At 48.3% G+C, this 16275-nt stretch overlaps 1 long non-coding RNA gene across 1 annotated transcript; it reads right to left on the reverse strand.

Annotated features, from left to right (window-relative positions):
- Positions 1-9543: 9543 nt before the first annotated feature.
- On the reverse strand, positions 9544-10385 carry LOC135368163 (uncharacterized). Its single transcript, XR_010414709.1, has 2 exons — positions 10243-10385; positions 9544-9719 (listed from the first exon to the last, which is right to left on the reverse strand). It is a non-coding gene; the product is annotated as an uncharacterized LOC135368163 (long non-coding RNA).
- Positions 10386-16275: the final 5890 nt, after the last annotated feature.

Consider the following 16275-nt stretch of genomic DNA (forward strand, 5'->3'; position numbering starts at 1 on the left):
TGTACACCGCGACCGGGAGAACCACGCCAGAGAGTTAACAGGATTATTGGCGTCTGCTACTGCCCACATCTCCGGCTTTGAATGACAGAGGTCAGGATGCAGACCTACCGCAAATGCCATCCTAGCTATATATTTTGAGTCTTTCTGACTCGTGTTTCCCACAGTCGGATCTCAATGCCGTTCACGTGAAGTTCAGCGACGTTCTGAGTCGATGGCTTGTGTTTTCGATATGAACTCCAAGTACAGTATTGATTGCGTGTAACTGTGCTGACTGTGCGGTGCTATGGTATTCATCTTAAGCCAAAAAAATCAAAAGAACGACGCTTTTGTTATTAGAAACAAGTTCCTAGAAACATACCGGGCCTCCAAGAAGGAAGAATGGAAGACAGCACGAACCGCTGTTGGAATCCAGTCTTGCCATATGTGGACGAAAAACGTGGCAGGAGATGGACGCGTCACTGTCAAGATGTCCAGAGTTTTCAAAGAACAACAAGAGAACCTTCTGAAAAGAAACATTAACGGCGTCGTCCATCCAGGTTATACCTTACAAGCTTCGTGATATGTATTACCGTTTTTCTGAAAAAAATAAACAATTTCTTGATGACTAGATGCTTAAAAAGTGTACAGTTCTGTTCTATTGCACGCGATTATTACATTTTGATGGTATCACGGTTCAAGGTATCATTCTGCCCGGCATTCCCAACTTGTTTCTGATAACAAAAGCGTAGTTCTTTCGATTTTTTTGGCTTGAGATGGCTACCACAGCACCGCACAGTCAGCACAGTACATGCAATCCATACTGTGTTTGGAATTCATGTCGGAAACACGAGCCAACGACTCAGAACGTCGCTGAACTTCACGTGAACGGCATTGAGATTCGACTGTGGGAAAAAACGACTCAGAAGGACTCAAAATACATTGCTAGGATGATATTTGCGTTAGGTCTGCGTCCTGAGCTCTGTCATTCAAAGAAGGAGACGTCGCCAGTAGCAGACGCCAATAATCCTGTTAACTCTCTGGCGTGGTTCTGCCGGTCTTGGTGTACATCGTGTGCTCCGCACTCCACGTTTGTTGCAGGCTATCCCGAGTTGTGCTGAGAGGGAACCTTCGGTTTTGCGAACACATGTAGGTCATATCCTGGGCGATATAATTACAAAATATGAAAAAAATCGGAGGTGGGGTTTTTGAGAAACGAGAGTCCGAAAACCCCCATTTTTGAAAACATAGCTGTACTCTACACCGCCTTGACGAAAGTGGGCCAGGTACAAACATGTAAATTTGACATCAATTTAAAGAGCACGCTTCGACCTACACAGCGGTACCTCATATATCTTATTGGCGTATATAGTAGGAGTACAGCGTAAGGACAAATATGAGCGAAATGTGAATTTTGTTGCAAATTTGGCGATTTTTAATTAAACATCAAAATAGAATTGACCGGTGCTGTTTGCACATGCTGAAAGTCATTGTACCTGACATAATGTGCAAAAAAATCTATAGTTTGGGACCGTCCGATGGCGAGGAATAAAATGTCAAGGTCATTCCGTCAGAAAGCTTCGTCAGTGTGTCAATTTCTTTGGGATTTTTTTTTTTGGCGGACCACAACACATAGAGTCAAAATATTTGTTGCTCCTGTGTGTATGCATGTTGCGCTACACCATATATTTTTTCAAGGGAAATCGGCGATGGTGTCCGAACCACACAGCCGGAGTTGAGATGGAATCACCCAGGTATATGTCCCTCATGTGCAAATGCAGGTATGTGTGGTTCATGCACAGTATGGCTATACCATTCAAAGCGGCACCATGGATGTTGGTACAAGATTTATTTCTATTAACATACAGGGTAAACATCGACTAGAGTTGCAAACATGCGGAAAAATTTACCAGACATCGTGAGCATTTCCCCTCTTTGCAGAATGACATACCAACAAATCGCAGTACTTGTATCACTGTTTGCTGCAAGCAATGACTCTGTTTTCGGGTCCATGCACTGATATTGATTGCTCCAAAGGCAACAAGTACTTTACGCACGTGTGGCGTAGTAGACAACTGTGGGTAGCAGGAAGGAACGTTTCCAAGATACACTGAGAATAGAAACAATACATATGATAAAACTATAAATGCCTGTATGTAAAAATGTTGGATGCAGCTTGTTTACTGATGAACTGAAATTTATGCATATTGGTTATTCAGGAACTATGCAAGTGTCAAGTATTTCCCTATCCATACATGTCTGGATGATATTTTACTTGTGCAGAACCCATTTGGCTCCCGACTGACAATTCGAAGACGAAAACTTTTTCTATACACTTGCATAACGCCATGGCAAAATTAGAGAATGGGCAAAATCAGGTAATCCCGGCACTCCTTGCATGGGGGAAGGGAGAGTAGTTCATGCTTTATTTTTTTTGCTGACTTTGACACAGCATGGATCATGGGCTGAAAGATGAGAAACATAAGTAGTTTGCAGACCTTCGTCTACCTCGATGTAACGCAAGTTACCAATGTTTGAAGCAGTGCTAAGCATCCTGGGACTTTCTGACGTCGACGTTACTAAAGCGACCGTGACGTGACACATCCTAGTCTGCAAGTCAAAATGCGCACACGCTAAAAAGGAAATGGTGTTACGGAATTTGAAAAGTAATCATTCTGACAGCCTGCACTTAAATGGCATCAATTATCAGGGGTGTAAGTGGTGTCAGGACGTTTGGAGCTACAATTGGAGCAACAAAAATCTGCTTCTGAAGCAGATATGGAGCAGGAAAAATGACATTTTGGAGCACATATGCCGAAATTTGGAGCAGAAACGTCTGGTACGTGGATTGGTTCCTTAGTTTAGAGATCCGCACATTGTCATATACTGCCAGATATACCATGAATCACGAGAAGCTAACCATTTTCTTAATGTAAACATAAAAATAACAGTGTACAAAATTTTATAGAATAGCTAGCATGACTACTTAAAACGTGCACACACTGTTGAAAATTAACAGATATTTCGTTGACTAGTCTGCATGACTATTTAAAACGTACAGACACACTGGTGAAAACTAGTCCGTGTTTTATTGACCAGCTGGCTTGATTAGTTGAAACGTGCCCACATACCTGATGAAAACTACTACCGAATGAAACTTTCATTCAATTCGGCACAATACAGAATCAGACGAACCTTGTGCTTTCAGTGTCGCCTTAGGAGTGCCATGTGCAGTGCTTACATTGGTACAGTTATCTATAGTTTGATGTTCCTCGTGCAGCGCTGAGGGTATAACATTCGTCTGATCCCCTCCTTTTCTTATTCCGCAGGTTACCCTCAACCTCTTGAATGTGCTGGAGAAACTCTGGAAATTTTGCGTTTACGTCCTTCAGTAGAACACTTGTGCTTTCTACCTTCACCATGTCCTTTGGCTTGCCACCTTGGCTGACCAGTGACTTGACATTCAATGGACATTTTGGGCAGCCTCAGCAGTCCGCGTTCTCTGTTCTGTTTCTCTTTCTTCTCGTTCCAGGCGTTCTTTGTATGCTTTGTAGTAGTTTGGGGAAGAACGTACGAAAGCTTCTTCCTTCCGCACTGAATGGGGAAACATGGCCGGGAAATTCTCCGTTGCGACGTCTCCCCATGTGTAAGGGGCAATCACCTAAAGTACGAAAATAGTGTCTGCTTTTAACGTACTTTCCTATACGTTAGCTCTGGCCTCAAAAGCGTTCAGGTCCTTGCTTCGGCACTTGAAGAACGCCACTCCAGAAAATGTTTCAACAAAGTGAAACATTAGAGAAGATGCGTACTGATATTCTGCCTGACACAGTTGAATGTCAGTCAGAATATAGATGGCACAGTGAAGTGTAAAAAAATTTACAAAGAGCGGCTGTAGAAGGACATTTTTTAGAATGGCGGGTCCTGTGTATAGGAGAAAAAGCATGAATTCGGTGGCCTTCCAACATTCTATTTCGTCCATGCCTCTAGGCTTGCGCGCAAATTCCCGGGGGATACTTTGCTTCAACTGAACACTGTTGTGTGTTAGTTTATTTCTGCTCATTGGGCCTAATCTGACAGACAAGGGACCAGATAACCAGAGTGGTAAGAGCTCTTTCATTACCCCCAAACAGACAAGGTGCGTGTAATCAAGTGGGGCAACATGCACCATGTCAATTGGAAGCTCTGTTAGGATGGAGACTCCTCGATGGTGTTCTGGGTCAGATTGGGCCCGAAAGCTTTCATTTGTCCTCTTGGTGGCTACACAGGTGGAGAAGTACATACGATTCATGTCATATCCTCCTTCGTCAGTACATTTTGGGCACGCTGAGTGACCGGTGTGGTTCTTAATAAGAAATACAAATGCACGAGCTGGTGCAGCACAGATGATTGAATCAAATGTGATTTGTGTGACAGTTTCATTCACTGTGATTCCTTCTTCGAGAAGCGTCAGCAACTCGTCAACAAACTTTCGCAAAAAGTCATTAGGATCCGACGGTTTTCCAGCTCCACAGTAAGCATCTACCACGAAGGGTTGAGCTTTGGAAATTCCTTTGACTTGGCATTGTGTATGGCCAAAGCTCCACTTTTGAACTCTTCGATATCGGAAGTCCATTAACAGTAAAGCATAGCGCTATATGAGCGGGAATTTCGTCGATGTGCCTGAGGACATGTCTGAGACCATCAATGAGTCCAAAGTGACAGTATTCCCCAGGGGACACAGCGGAAATATTCCGGAAAGTACTTCTGGGGGTCTGCATAAGAGAACGGGCGTCGCACGGAAGGGTCCTGAAACTTTTATGCATACGGAGTACACGGAGTAGTGATGTCAGCGCAGTTTGAGTAATGTTTTCTTTAACAGCCCATGCTCTTAAATGCGGGGCAAGATCAACCACTGTTGACTCCAAACTGTCAGCGCAATCGAGGTCATCTGAGCTGCTATTAGGTAAAGTCGCGAAATCGGGCCATTGCGATGGGACGCTTTCGTTAACAGCGACAGGTTCCAGTTCACCATGAGACGCGTCGTCAAGAGGGCTGCGAGGGCAGCTTTTGTTATTCACTATTTCCATACTGGCGTTTCTGTTGCTGAAGACGGAACTTCAAGTAACGGTGTAACATCGCGCAGTGTTCGTTCACTCTGGTTGTCTGTGCAACATGAAACTTGGGATAATGAACGTACTACCGCTCCGTCGTCACTGCTCAGCAATGATATCGAAGCGCAGGCTTCCCTGTAAGCCTTACGCACCAAATACTTTTCCCTCTCTTTCGGCATCTTAAACCATCCAATTTTACAGTCACACCGCTAGTATGTCAAAGGATAACCTCGAACTTCAATGTGCTTCAGACTCAAGAGACGCTAATGCAGAAGTGCAAGATTGATATTACACTTAGTACCGTCCGCTTCATTCCTCTCGGCCAGTTGTTCCACGACACCAGACTCTGCAGGTACACCCGTTACACCTCGTGTGCTGTAGACTCACTGGTCTCAACTTAAAAAAAAAATGCTACCCGATAAACGCGCGCGCGCGTTCTTCTCCGCTTGATCGGGTTGGATTGACTTGCATCGGCTGGCTGGGCTCGATGCATCCTCGATCTTGTTCCGCCTTTTGCCAAGACATGCAATAATATAAATAATATAAATGTTCTCACTCATATTTGTCAGAATGGTGTTGATCTCCATGTCATCTGGAGATATCTATCTAGATGAACATTGTTGTCAATGTATGGATATTAAGAAGACATACCACGGATGTATTCGATATCTACTAACGACTCCGGCGGCTGCCTCGACCACGCCACTACACCGCAGTTTTGTCCACAGGTTGACAGCTGAACTTCACCAAGACTGGCCCCGTCCTCCCGAAGTTATGGACCGCGACTTCACACTAATCGAGCTAAAGGCGGCGTTGCAGCTTGTGAACGACGGCTTCTCCCCTGGACCCGATAAAATCACCTATGCCGCCCTGCGAAACCTTGACGGGCGGTCACTCCAAGCTCTCCTTCATGTGTATAATACGTCTTGGCAACAATGATTTTTACCATATGCATGGAAGGAGGCATTCGTTGTTCCCATCCTGAACCAGGCAAGCCCCCAAATGCCCTATCCTCCTTTCGCCCTGTGAGCCTGACAAGCTGTATGGGGAAACTGATGGAGAGAATGGTTTTGCATCGCCTCGACTGGTGGCTCGAAACACAACGTGCGTTCCCTCACGAAATGGCCACCGAAGCCCCATGGACCCAGTTCTCGACCTAGTCTCTACAGTTCAACATGCTCGTGCCCATCGACGGATCGTCCTATGGGTTTTCCTCGACATCAAGCACACATATGATACCGTCTCGCACATTTGTGTGCTGCACGCCTTGCGCTCGTTTGGGGTATCCGGCCGGCCTTCATCTGGCTCCAAGACCTCCTTACGGCCCGACTACTGTCGCTGTCCGTACGTCCCAAGGCCAAAGCCCTCAGCATCCTGTTCCACAAGGAGTCCCACAAGGAAGCATTCTCAGCCCGACACTCTTTAACGTGGTGATGGCCGGCCTACAATCAGTAATTCCTCGTAAAGTGTCGTGTTCCGTGTATGCAGATGACGTCGCCCTTTGGACAGTAGGAAAATCACGCCCAGCCATACAGCGCCGCCTGCAGCTCGCTTTAAATAATATCCATACGTACGTATGTTGAGCAGAGATACGTACCTCACGCACCTTGGGATGGACCTTTCACTCGAAAAGTGTGTCGAGCTCCCTTTCACGCGCAAAGCTATGGCCAATTTCCCTCTTTGGCTTGGTACAAAGAAGCTTGAGCCGGTACGCTTCCACCGCTTCCTTGGCGTGGTAATCGACTCGGACTTGCGCTGTGCTCGGCACATTAAACACCTTGAAACTAAAGTGCAGCGATGGCTCCCTGCAATTCAACATCTTTGTGGCTCAGGATGGGGCTGTGATCAGCGTTCCCTGCTCGCGGTTCACGCGGCATTAGTGAGGGCGACTGTGCTTTACAGCCTTCCTATTCTGCACAAGATGTCAACAACTTCATTAAATACACTTCCGTCCCTGTTTGCTCGAAGCCTTCGTCGATGCCTCGGAGTTCCAAGAATGGTTGAAACACGGCAAGTACTGGCTGAAGCTGGTGAGCTCCCGATTGAGGTTCTCCGTGAGCGTGAAACGACTCGGCACTTCCTCCGTTTGCGTGCTCACATTCCCCGCCACCCGGTCCTCAGGAAAATTCGATACCGCCCTGAAAGCGACTTCTACCCGTATAGCGCATAGGACACGCCAGACTCTCACTGGCTTCATAACTAAGGACACTATACCACCGGAAGCCCCCTGGTCTCTACCGGTCCCGCCCACTTTTCTACGCCTTCCAAACCTTCTGGAAAGAAGAGATCAGGTCCAACCTCAAGTCCTCCGAGCCCATTTTCATGCTCTGGTAGACAAGGAGTTTTCTACGTTTACGGCAGCATATACCGATGGCGCATCCCGGCATACGAGGCCCATCCACGCCCCTAGTCGCAGATGTGTTAATGGCTTACCACACTATCTACGCAGCAGGCCACACGTTCTCCAGTGGGTTCCAGCCCATTGTGGTGTCGTGGGGAACGAGCAGGCCGACAGCGCCGCAGAAGCAGCACTCTCGGATCGGAAACGGACCAGTATTGTCCTGCTGAGAGGAGACCGCCGTTCAATTCTGCGACGCCTAGTGACACCCCTGGTTTCCCACCAATGGGCAACCGACATTCTTCTCCCCTCTATGTTGAGCAGAGTTGATCCAACGCTCGCTTTCTGCATGCCACAAAACACCTCTCGTCAAGACGCTGCATCAACCCACCGAATGCGCCTCGATGTGGCCTTTACAGCTCAGTGGCGTTACTGCTTGAGACAAGTTGACTCTCCCAACTGCTGCCACTGTGGTGTTCTTGAGGATCTGGAGCATATTCTTCTTCATTGCCCCCACTACCAACCTTCCCGAACCACACTCTCAGAGTCTCTTCGTCAGCTGGACTCTCGCCCCTTCTCCCTATCGAAATTGCTTGGTCCCTGGTCTAATCCAGCCCAGCAACGCTCCGCGCTCAAAGCTCTTTTGACATTTCTGGACACCATCCGACTTCGATCGTTATTGTGAAGGGGCTCGTTATTCTATTCCCCACATTCCCACCAGCAATGGGGTAGAGTATCGCCTGTGGCGATGAACCACCCCACTCTCCAAGCCAAAAACAAAGTAGTTGTTGTATGCGATATCCAGGATGTTCACGATTTTTTATGAACATCCTTGGGATATTCGTGGTTTGCTGGGATAATTCTTAATCATGCGAACGTGTTTTCTAAGCAAAAGATTGACATAGGTTTTTGTCCAAAGATCGAACATTGCATTGGTCTCTCTGGCAGCATTCCTGTTCGCATTAAGTCTTACCGCTATGCATGTAATGACAGAAAATTCATCAAGGAAGAAATCGACAACTGGTTTAAGTTAGGTCTTGTTCGAAAATGAGAGTCTCATTTTGCTTCCCTAGTTTTCGTTGTTGGTCAACCGTTTAATGCGTCAACACCACGTAGACTTGTTGTTGAGAAGGAAAAGAGCTGGAAAAAAAAAGACTTGAGGAAAAGAGCGTATAGTATCCCACGAATTCATGACACTGTTGAGAAAGTAGAGAAAGGAAAATACTCTTCCACTATGGACATAAAGAAAGGTTACTTCAACGTCAAAAGAAGGGAATCTGATCAACATAAGACAGCTTTCACTACACCTGACGGCCTTTACGAATTCATTCGAATGCCTTTTTGTCCAACTGGCGCTCCCGCCAATTGGAAAGCTGTAATGGATGAAGCATTTCATTCCCTCAAGTGGAAGGATATTGTAATTGTCTACTTCGATGGACATCTGTATCTACACATCCACCATTGACGAACATCTCGATGCTCGGGACGAATCTATATCCATACTCAAAAATTATGGCTTCAAAATCGAGGTCAATAAGTGTCAGTTCTTTCAGACCCACATAAAGTTTATGGGTACATTATATCTCATGAGAGTAAAGTGCCAGATCCGGAGAGGTCAGCTGCTGTTGACAAATACCCTGATGCGCTGAACACACTACCAGTCGTAAATAGATTTGTACTCTTTGCTTCTTACTTTCGCAAGTTCATCAAAGGTTTTGCTGAAATTGCGCGACCTCTATCACTCCTCTTGCGAAACAAGCAACATTCCAAAAGCACTGGGAGGACGAACATTACGTCAGAGTGAACACCTACACACACTGAGGCTGCACGTAACCTCAAGTCTCTCTTAAAATCACCACCTATTTTGGCTCACTTTGATCCGGAACGAGAAACTCATGTCTATGTCAGTAGTAAGTGCTGACCACGTTTATCCGGAAACGCACATCTTCATCTGGACGCCATTAATTAGCAATTAGAGCTAATTGGGACCCCCCACATTAATCAGCACCCTCCAGGGAGCCATCACACTAATTGGGGAATGTCTATCTCGCGTCCAGACCAGTTGTGCGTTTCCGGATAATCGTGGTCATAAAAAATAAAAAAATAGGCAGAAAATAAAATAAAAAGATAGAAATAGAGTGGAGAGAAACAATTTATTCGAAAATCAACGATGCCGCGGCGAAGAAGCCGCTCCGCAACTCCCGAATGACCAGCGTCCGCCATGTTGGTAGTTTGCACCCAGCAGTTGCAGAGATCGACGACAGGTGGCCACTTAGTTGCAAGGCATCACACCAGATGGCGCCACCATCATAGCTCTAGACGAGAAAGACAGAACAAGATACTAGCGGCAGGTAAAAATGACAGCACTGCTAAGCAAGTCTAGGCATGCGAGAGAAAAGGTCTAACCGCTACTGCTAAAACAGAAAACAGTACACATCGGGGAAAAAGGCTTACGGGGACGATCGCTTAGGCCTAACCTCAACACTATGCAGCTAACACAAGGCGGGAACCACACATCGCTAAACATGCGTCAACACGAACAAAAGGCTTGCTCACCGCAAAACAAGTCTAAACATGCGAGAAAAGGCTTAACACGAGCGCGGTCACCGCTAAACACGGCAAACATACGAGGAAAGAGGCTTACGGGGGGCGATCGCTTAGGCCTAATCCCAACACTGTGCAGCTAACACAAGGCGGGAACCACACATCGCTAAACATGCGTCAACAGGCTTGGACACCGCAAAACAAGTCTAAACATGCGAGAAAAGGCTTAACACGAGCGCGGTCACCGCTAAACACGGCAAACATACGAGAAAAGGAGCGCGTCAAATCACTCACCTTTTCCCCCGCGGCAACTTCCAGGCAGAAACTGAGCGAGCGCGGAGAACATACGTCTGCTCTCTACGAGATCCAGCCAGAAAGTGAGCGAGCGCGCGGAGCGCACGTCCGTCTTCCGCGACGGTCCGAGAGAAACTGAGAGAGGCGACGCGCAGCGGCAGCTATGGATGCGCGCGCGCCCTCCGCTCCACCCGTCCGCGCATGCGCGCGCGCGCTGCTAGCTCCCTCTGCGCCGGCCGCGGGTGTTTTCGGTTTCGGCTCTCTGCTGCGCGCGCGCGCGTGCGCTCCTAGCGGCGACGGGTGGCTTTTCAGTTTCGCTTTCATTCTCCGTTCTTTGCGCGCGCGCGTTTATCTCTATAAAGGCAGCGCGCACCGCGCTCGCGTCATCATTCTGACCGATACGTGGAAAACGCCATGTGTGGTTTATTCTCCTGCGTTTCTCGTCGTCGCAAGGAAAAGACAAAAAACGAAGAACTTCGCGAATTTATACGCGGCATCGTGGAGGAAGCCTTTCAAGTCCACCGTCTGGAATGGTTGCAAGCACGTCAAGAAATGTGTCAGGACAAGATGAAGACGCTCGACCGCATCTTAGCGGCGGACAGACTGGCGAAAAAGAAGTCCAACTTTAGCCTGGACAATCTGTATTGGGAACGCAGTTCCGATGTAGAGGACGACGACGAGGATGTGTAAATAAAAGCGATGCATTTCTCTTCGAGTCTCAGTCTCTTCTTTTTCTTCGTGCAACGTGTACGCACGTAACATGTCTTCCCCCGAACCTTTTCGTTTCCGTCATCCCTTTCGCTGTATCTTAAGCGGCTCCTCCATGTGCGGCAAATCTACTTTCGTTGCTAACGTGTTGAGGAACCTGAACGACGTGGTAGACAAGCCTCCGTCACAAATATTCTACGTGCAGAAATATGCTTCGCCGAGCATGCAGGACGAATTCGGGGACTCCGTAAAATTTACCAAGGAGCTACCGCGAGAGTGGGACACGTCGCGCGCTACGCTGATCGTCGTCGACGATCACATGACCGACGCCGGTTCCTTGAAGGAGGTGACCAATCTTTTCATTCCGGGTTCTCACCACGCCAACGCGTCGATCTTCTTACTCGTTCAAAACATCTTTTTCGACAGTAGCCATTTTAGAACAATATCCTACAACGCCAGTTACGTCGTCCTGTGGCGCACCGTGCGCAGCGTGCACCAGATGGAACATTTCGGCCAACAGCTATTTGGCAGAAAAAGATTGGAGTATTTTCGGGACGCATATAAACAAGCGATGTCGTCGCCCCACGCATATTTACTCGTGGATCTTCACAACTATACGCACGAGGATCACAGGTTGCGTAGCAATATCTTTCCGGGAGAACGTCAATATATCTACGCTCCGAAATGAATCTCCGCCCTCACCTCACTTTACTCAAAGTACTCTCCACTCTACCCCCTCCACGCCGTCGCGACGTCTTGAGACGTTCGTCCTCGTCCGACATGAAACACCTCTCCGAAATTTGCCTCAATGTATTGAACGGAAAGGTGGCTCTAGCTCCAGATACGTTCGCGCGTTTGAAGAAGCACAAACGCTTTTTACGACGGCTCGCCTACAAAAAGATTCACAAGAATCCGCAACGTTTGAAGCGCTATCTGTCTCAGCAGCGAGGACAGGGCGTTCTTTCGTCGGTGGTTCCTCTCCTGCTTTCCGCCGTGTTGAACCTTTTCGCCAATGGCCAAGAGAATTGAAGTGACCACCTCCTCCTTCATCGGAAACATTCATTCCTCGAAGGAGAGTGACGACGTCAAAGTGAAACTCATACTGCAAGCACTGTATCGCATACTCAAGCAGTACGGATTTGACCCCTACGACAATAAAAACAAGGCGTCCGACGCTACAAATGACTTTGACTATTCGCTCCTCTCTCCAGAGGTGGACGAAGAGGAAGCAGAAAGGGTCGTCTCGGAATTAAAGAAGGTTATTTCCTGGGATCGCGAGGGTTGTGTCTCCGTGTCGGGCAAGCCCATCAGACACTCCTCCGTTTACGAACTCGTCAATTATTTGTTGCAACGTAAGACGGGAAAGAAACCTTCCTGGTTCCCCAAAGTCTCGAAACTATTGCGTCTGATTTCTCTACCCAAATCTCGCGAGCCTCAACAGCAGCAGCAGCAGCAGCAGGCCTCCATTGCGTGGACGACTTATGGAGGGATATGAGAAACCAGAGGGTGGTTTGGGGGGTGTGGAACGCTATAGAAAAGCGCATCACTTGAGCAAAAAGAAGGCTCTCGCCATTCTCAGAAAGCTGGATGCCTACACGCTTCACCACCCGGTCAGAAGAAAGTTTAATAGGAGACGCATCATCGCGCTCAAGATCAACGACGTGTGGCAAATGGACCTCGCCGATTTTTCAAAATACAAGAGATTCAACGGTGGCTACCGCTACATTCTCGTGGCAATCGATTCCCTCTCCCGCTTTCTGCGCACCCTCCCGCTAAAGACGAAGCGCCCCGCCGAAATGAAAAGGGCCATGATAAGACTTTTTCGGGGAGGTAACGTACCTACACGCATCTTTTGCGACAGAGGCGGGGAATTCTACAACAAGACCGTCAAGGAGTATCTCTCACGAAAGAAGGTACACATGTATTCTACCTTCTCTCCAGTAATCAAAGCATCGCAGGCAGAGCGCGTCATACGCACTTTACGCGACAGAATATTCCGTTATTTTAGAGTAACGGGAAAATACCACTTCGTTTCCGCGCTTCCCAAGATCGTGCGCGACTACAACACCACCAAACACAGGACATTGGGCATCAGCCCGTCCGAAGTCACGCCCGAAAACGAATTGGAGCTGTTCAATAAGATAAATGGGAAGCCCGTCGTACCCTCCGTGAAAAAGAAGCTCAAACTGGGGGATAAAGTGAGGGTCCTACTTCACAGAAAAGGTTTTCATAAGAGCTCGGAAGGGAGTTGGTCGCCTCAGATTTTCACCGTCTCCCGCCTGAGAGACACCTCTCCTCCCGTCGTACACCTGGAAGATTACCGGGGTAAGGAAGTGGACGGATCTTTCTACCCGGAGGAGGTACTCGTCGTAACCCGAGACGCCAATCAGCCTTGGCCAGTAACGAAAGTGCTGAGGAAGAAGCAACTGAACGGTCAGAGCTTCTCCTTGGTTCGCTGGTTCGGTTACGACAAAGAACACGACAGTTGGGTTCCGAGCACGGACGTGGTCAAGATTGGGAAATGATGTCAGACATCTACGTCCACCTGCTCTCGAACGCCAGCATGGATAAGTTTCTCTCGAATAAACTCAACGCCTTCAGGGTAGCTTTCGATAGTCCGCTTCAGCTCTCGAATCGGTATAAAGTCAGTCTGATGGATCTCAGCATAAGTAACGATTTTTTAAATATCGGCTACGAAAGGCAAGATGCGAAAATAGAGGTTTCTTTCGAGGACACGGTCGAAGCCGGCAGAACTTTTCGTATCACCTCGGACCTCGAGAGGGATTTGGGAAAAGCCCTTTCGGAATTCAACGTTTCTTTCGCGTACAATAAATCGCGATACGACTTCGTCTTACCCGTGGACGTGAAAGCCGTGGAATTGGACCCTCGGCTCGCACAGGCGCTCGACGCCTCGCTAGCGTCCCGCGAAGCAGGTCGTGCGGGGAAACCCCCCAAATTGAGCGAACGCGAAGCCACCTCCATCTTATTGGAGCACGCCGCACCCGTCGCTTTCGGCGACGTCACTCTGAATTCGGAAACCACGTCCCTACGGAACACACTCAACAAGTATTTCCAGACGCACAAGCTGGACGCCTCGCTAGAATTCGCGGATAACGTCTACTCTCTGAAAACACCGAAAGGGTTGCACGTGCCGGAACCCTTTGTCAAGCTGCTACATCTCACACCCGTCGAGGGACACGAAGAAACGCTACGCGTCTCTCTCCCCGTAGCGCGCCGATTTTCTTTCACGGTCAAGACGAAAATTCCTCGATCTTTGCAAGTACATGTGCCTCCCGGCTATTATGCGACGCCGCAAGCACTTCTAAATGCGATTAACCAGCGCGTAGGCGAAGGCGCGCGCTTCAGCTTAGACGGAACCGAACAGAAATGTAAAATTCGGCTTTCCGAGGGCACCTCCACCCTAAGACTTTCCGAGTACCTGGCCGTGCTTTTGGGCTTCGAATCGCGTACCGTGTTCACGGGGGATGAGGATGCCACGAGCTCAGTCGAGGTACTCCTGGAACCCCCGTTTCACAACATAATCGTCTACACGGATATCGTGGAACCCACATACGTGGGGAGCGGGAAAAAACCGATATTAAAAATACTACCCTTTTATTACGAGAAAGACAAGCACGTCATCACCTACACGTTAGATAACATCCAGTATTTTAACCTGTCTCAATTCGAAATTCCCTCAGTGACGATCGTTCTCGCGGACGAAACGGGAAGACGTTTGCCGTTGCGGTCCAAAGGCAGAACCAATCTAACGTTGCATTTCAAATATGTACCGTAATTCCCCCAAAATAATTCCCGTGTACACGGGACCCCTTTTCCAACGAGGGGGCGGTGTGTTGAGCAACATATCCAAGTTTATCGTTCCCATCTGGCAGCAAATAAAACCAATCGCCAAGAAAACGTTGAAGCGCTTGGCGCGGAATTTGGCCGATGGCGAAGGAATATCGCGCGCAGTAAAAAAGACGGCCATAGCAACGGGGAGAGACGTGCTGGATTCCATGGAGGGCTCTGGAAACAACAATGGGAAGAAACGCCGCAAAAGACAACAAAAGGCGCCGACACACGACGCACCTGCAGATATCTTTGGTACGCCGTGAAGGTCACACATCCGCTGTGCGCGCTCCGTCATGACGTCAACGAAAGGAACAATACAGACGCCGATCTGTCTAACGAGTGATGTGATGATATTCGAACCCCCTTCCATTCAATACGGCGTGGAAGATACTTCGTACCAACTTTTTTATCCGGTCAACGGGGTAAATAATTCCGTGATCGAGTTTTGTATTCAAAATTTGCAAAGGGCACACTTGGATCTCTACGGCAGTTTCGTGTCTTTGACCGTGCGCATTGTTCGCGACGACGGGGAAGAAATGGACGAGAAAGATGTCGTTTTCTCAATAAACCACCTGTTGAGCGGCATGTTTAAGACGGTCACCGTTTATGCGAACAACAAGCTCGTCAGTTCCAACGAGTTGTACGCCTACAGGAGTATTTTGGACGTCGTGCGTCATTCCACGCCCACGGCTCAAGAAACAGTGCACGCGGCTGGACTTTATGTCGAGGACGACGAACATTTAAAGGACGATTACGACGTCTCGTCTCGCGGTCCGAAACAACGTTACGAAGCGACGAAGGGTGGCAAATACTTTAACCTGGTCGGTCAGATCAATACCGACCTGTTTCAACAGCCGCGCCTGATGGTACCTGCCGTCGAAATTCGCGTCGTTTTCCTATTAAACAACGACGAATTTAAACTCGTATCGGTCCCCAAAGACAAGAAAACGTACAATTACGAGGTGGACATTAAAGAAATGACGTTACACTTGAAAAAGGTGACGCTGGCACCTTCCCTGTTTTTGGAATACGAGCGTCGGCTTCAGACCACGCCGGCCATCTACGTGTTACGCGGATTGGAAACCAAGGTGCGGAGCTTGAGTGCCGGGAGCTTGGACGCTCACTTTGAAAACGTTTACCCCGAAAGGGTACCTTTCAAATTATGCGTCGCCCTGCTCGCCACGTCCGACTTTCTCGGCGACATCCAATCGAACCCCTACAAATTCCGTCATTACGACCTGTCTCATTCGATGCTCTCCGTGGACGGCCAGCAAGTGCGAGCCGAGTACGACTTTCAGAACGACCTCGTCAAAATTCCCTACTTTAACTTCTTGCAAGAACTGGGAGAGAAACATTTCAAGTATAGCTACGAGCGATTTAAAACGAACGGGTTCCTCCTCTACTTTAACTTGGACGTGGACAAGTGTTCTTCTCCTTCGCATTTGAACGAGTGGCGAAAAGGAAACGTTCGCC

Source organism: Ornithodoros turicata, chromosome 1, assembly GCF_037126465.1.
Source record: "Ornithodoros turicata isolate Travis chromosome 1, ASM3712646v1, whole genome shotgun sequence".
Lineage (NCBI taxonomy): Eukaryota > Metazoa > Arthropoda > Arachnida > Ixodida > Argasidae > Ornithodoros > Ornithodoros turicata.